This window comes from Engraulis encrasicolus, chromosome 5, assembly GCF_034702125.1.
Source record: "Engraulis encrasicolus isolate BLACKSEA-1 chromosome 5, IST_EnEncr_1.0, whole genome shotgun sequence".
Lineage (NCBI taxonomy): Eukaryota > Metazoa > Chordata > Actinopteri > Clupeiformes > Engraulidae > Engraulis > Engraulis encrasicolus.
Window position 1 is genome coordinate 48,965,889 of NC_085861.1, and position 5,000 is coordinate 48,970,888.

Here is a 5,000-nt window from a genome sequence, read left to right on the forward strand (position 1 = left end):
GTATGTCAGCCCTGTTTGGTAGCCTCGCCCCCTCATACACACACACGCACACACCTCCTCTGAAGTAGCTTAGTCTGAGCATGCGCAGACACACACACACACACACACACACAAACACACACACACACACACACACACACACACACACACACACACACACACACACACACACACACACACACACACACACACACACACACACACACACACACATAAACTCACGGCCACATACATCCACATGTACACAGAGAAAAATAGAGGTACACAGGAGGTACAATACTGCATCTATAGGTACAAAATGGTTCTTTTCAGTTTTCTGTACCTCAAAGGGTACTGGACAGACCCCTTAAGATACCCTATTGTACTTCAGAGGGTACATGCATCAGTAGAGGACACATTTGTACCCGGGGGTACACACACCAGTTGTTGGATACATGTCAGTTTAATGAAAGGGGGCGGGACTCTGACGCTCAACGTCAAGTACAAGTAAAAAAAAATCTTGGACCACGTCCGCCATGGTGCCGAGAAGACAGTTGAGATGTTGGTGAAATTCAAGCTCTTTGTGAGGTAAGTTCATTTATTTTCGATGTTTCATTCATAATTTTAAGACAATACTAAATGTAGGCCTACATTGAATAACGAATTTGGCATCAGACCAAACCTCTGCTAACATGCTGTTCTGAGAGGCCACTACTGTATAACTATGCTAACTTTGCTAGAGGTTATTTCACAACTTACTCACTTGGAAACCTCTAACTTTTGTTAGAAACGAACTCCTTTACAATATATATTTGCTCTGAAGTAGCTATAAAACGTGTCCAGTTGTGCCAAACAGCCATGCCAGAGTCAAGAAGTAGCTAAAAGTCCGCTAGCAACATCTAGCTAAAATGGGTAATATCTGGTCCGCTAGCAAAGTTAGCTAAAGTCTAACGGTTAAATCATGTCAACTTTGTTGAGGGATGTTTGAAGTAGCCTGAGGTATTATTCATAACTGATTATTGGTTTCTTGTTAGAAACAAACTCATTTTGAATATAATTTTGCTCTGAGGTAAGCTTAGATACAACATGTCCAGTTCATATTGTAGGCTTAGTGCCAAGGCAAAACAGTCATGCCAGAATGAAGAGCTAGCTTAATGTCCGCTAGCAACATTAGCTAGCTAAACGGTTAATTCATGTTCACTTTGACGAGGGATGTTTGAAATAGCCTGAGGTAGGTATTATCTATTGTTGTTGTTTTTTGGTTATTAGTAGAAACGAACTCCTTTTGAGTATAATAAAGGAGTGTATAGCTAAAGTCTTTTAGCTAAGAAGTCTGAAGGAGCCATATGCCTGCCTTTTCTTGTTAGAAACGAACTCCTTTTGTATATACACTTAATCTGAAGTATGTTTTAACACCTGTGCCTTTCCCTGTTCGTGGTGTAAATGAAGTGGGCAAAGAAACACAGACTGAACTTGTAATTGTGCACACAGTGTGCTGTTTTGTCCCATTCTGTTAATGCCTACAATTCTGTGCCTCTTCTCTGAGGAGAAATCACTGTCAGAGCCATAAGATCGTGTTTGCACTTCTTTCAATAGACATTCACTTTACCAGATTTCTCTTGAAATAGTGAACACACAGATGTGTAGGCTGATTAATTCTTGGCTTTATGAAAGATGCTTAATTTGTCTATGGTTGCTGCAATGAATATTTAGATTTCTTTGCGCATCCTTTTTGGATCTATTAGTAGGTGGTTTAGAGGTCTTAACAAGTAGGCTGCATCAGATTTCATTTCAAGTGATGAATAAAATATCCAGACAGATAATCTGCTCTTTTGCCCTCCAGCTTTGCACACTGTTATGAATTATTTGAGCCAGTGGGGGTCAATCTGTTTGAGAAAATGTTCAATGATTAAAAAAACTAAACAAAAAAACATTTTATATGTATAGAAATGTATCTCATAGATGTTTCATATTGTAGGCCTATTGTAAAATCATGGTGGCGTTATCATTTTTCATACTTTATTATCTTGTAATATTTAGGCCTTGTAGAGACTTTTAGATGCATACTCATGTTCATGTTTTGTGCTGTCATGCTTTGCAGTTGACTGAGAAGATTGCTGAAGGATCTTAAATGGAAGCTGGCTGATTATATTGAGTGATTCCTTTGGTGTGGTGTACCTCAGAGAAATAAACACTGTGGCAAGAGGTGAGTTTTAAGTTAATACATTCACACAAAGCCAATCCATGTATTTTTGAAATGTCATATTTCTAACATGCTATGCATTTCATGCTGACAATAGGAGATGCATACTAATGTTGTGTGTTATTTATATTTTTTATATTAATGCAGCTGAGAAGATGACCAAGATATCCTTATGGCTGGATGGTAGCTCTCTGGTCGTGAGGTGAGCCCCCTTGATGGACCATGTCTGCAAATGCTTTGACGGAATTTCTAAAGGTTAGCAACCATTCACAAATTTACACCTCATGTATGTGTTTCAAATGCCAAATGTCTTAACAGTTTGAATCACACACTGTTAATCAGAGATGCATCCTGTTTATGTTGTGTGTTATTTTGAGAGGATGGTTAAGGAATGATGGCAGCTGCCTGGTTACAGTACATTGATCCCATTAGTAGCACCATGTCTAAAAATGCTGAGAAAAATCAGCATGTAAGCAAATATTAACGAATCTGCACCAAAATGCGTGTTTCAAATGTCTACTCTCTAACAGTCTGAATAACACATTCAAACATGACATGACCAACTGTTATGTGCCCGGAGCGGCAGTTTACAAACTCACCCTTGGTGCCTTCTGCTGTTAGGCCAATGACATTGTGACACAGCACACAAGTGAACACTGCACACAATGAAATTGCATTCACCACAGAAGATATTGATATGAGTGATTCTCTAATTCGCCTACACTTTTAAGTCCGTGGATTTTATTTGGCAATTCCACTAACTATTAACTGCATCCAATGATGTTTTGGACATAAGAAAACATTTATCTTTCATATAATACAGAAAGTGTAGACATAGCATTATTTCCCTCAGCAAGAATGAATATTTAATACTGGTTTTGGGCGTTTTCATGCCGTCCTGTTTTCCAAATGTCAGATTCAGTCTTCATATTAGCATGTAAAGAAACTTGTTTTGCCCAAGACGATTGCAAATGTTGATTCACAGTAATCATCACAATATGACAAAACTGTCAGAAAGACCACTGTCCTTTCCATTATACATGAAATTTGCCATTTTGTGTGTGTCCACGAAAACTGTGTTAACCGTGTCACGGTCTGAAACCTCCTCCATAAATCAGTAATGGTTTGGTCTTAGGCCATACGAATAACATCACGTGATGTCATAACTTCTTTGGCAGGATACGGGAAGACTTTTTGGTAAATTTTGAGCTCCATCCTTCCATAATTTAATCCATTCTTTTTCATGTTCTCATAGCGGGAAAATTGCCTGTCAACAGTGTTATCAACATATTCATAAGAATCTGAATTAGAAATCACATGTAGAAAAACACAGATAAAGCATACAGATATATGAATTGATTAAGGTGTTGTGGTGGAACTTCTGAGGTCCTCAGTTAGCACAACACCATAAAAATGGCTGAAATGTCAACGGTGTTACCGTCAATGGTGTTACAATTAAGTATGACAGTCAGGGTTGCCAGATGAGGCTGATGATTTCCAGCCCAAAAAATAATCAAAATCCGCCCTAAAAACCCGCCCAATTCTATTGATTTATATGGCAGTGGGAAGGTTTTTCTGATAGATGCCATTTTTACCCGCACACGGCCATCCTAAGCAGCCCAATTGGGCGGGAACCAGCCCAATCTGGCAACACTGATGACAGTTGAGGAGGAGTATGTTTTTGCCAATTTATATCCATATTGACAGACAAACAAACACAATAATTTGTGTTTTAGGGAGATGGGTTTGTCTGCTCTTTTTTTTTTCTCCTAAAAAAGTGCCGACTTGTTCCCCTGCACTGTTGACCGTAACACAGTTAAGTTACACCGTTGACTGTTTTGAAAGTGTTTTTGTGCTATTGATCCCTTATGTGTTGGAAAAATCCTATGAGCATACACTAGGGATTATCTCTGGAGAAGGAAGTCTTGTGTAAGGAGGGTGACTATATTCAAATCAGACGTTACAGGGATTTATGATGAAAAATGTGTCAACCTGTATCACACTGACTCATAAAATCCTACTTATGAAGCTCAACAATCACATTTTCTATATCAGTTGCACAGATTAATGACAACATTACTGCTAAGGGACATAAGCACTTTCAAACATATATTGTTTCAACTCTGTAGTATTTTTATATATGTTTGAAATGACATAGTATTTGTCCATAACACTGTTGACAAAATAATTAAGCAAATGTTCGCTTTCATTAGAGTATTTATCAAATGATTTAAGATTAAGCTTGGCAATTTGTTTGTTTGGAAACTTAAATATATACACTATGTAAACATCTAGGTCATTTAGTTGAAAAAAAATACTGATAATTGACATTTTGCTTTTGCCAAAAGCGTAGGGAAATCGTAGAATCACTCATATATTTTTTTTAAGATTACAAGTATCCTTTGTCCAAGTCCCACCACCCTTGCATTACAGTTGCTTGGATTCGCGTTGTCAAAAACTGTCAGACCTCTTGTGCTATGATGATTGGTCAATCAACACTCTAGGCCGGGCCTTAGCCAGAGGTCAATTCTATATGTGTTCATGCAGTTTTGATGCCCTCCATGATTGTCTACAATATAATGTAAATACTGTAGCTGTGTGTGTCCAAGCTTTTGGCCTATAATCTTAGTTGTTAATATATTATTGTTTGTATGTGTCCCCACCCCAGGCCATTGACACCAGAGCTGGAATTATCCTCCTGCCAAGACTATTCCAGGAGAAGGCCGAGAACCTGATTTTATGGGAGAGGTAAACAAGAGCTGAATATTTAACATTTGTCAAATGATTTTAGTTTGGTTTAATTGTATGAATTGCATTT

At 38.1% G+C, this 5,000-nt stretch overlaps 1 protein-coding gene and 1 long non-coding RNA gene across 2 annotated transcripts in view; one reads left to right on the forward strand and one right to left on the reverse strand.

The window, feature by feature from the left end:
* Positions 1-5,000, reverse strand: part of LOC134449826 (neuroendocrine convertase 1-like) — a 255,490-nt gene that overhangs the window by 219,391 nt on the left and 31,099 nt on the right. The window lies entirely within an intron of this gene.
* Positions 492-2,482, forward strand: LOC134448631 (uncharacterized). The gene is made up of 3 exons (XR_010034810.1): positions 492-567; positions 2,081-2,185; positions 2,330-2,482. It is a non-coding gene; the product is annotated as an uncharacterized LOC134448631 (long non-coding RNA).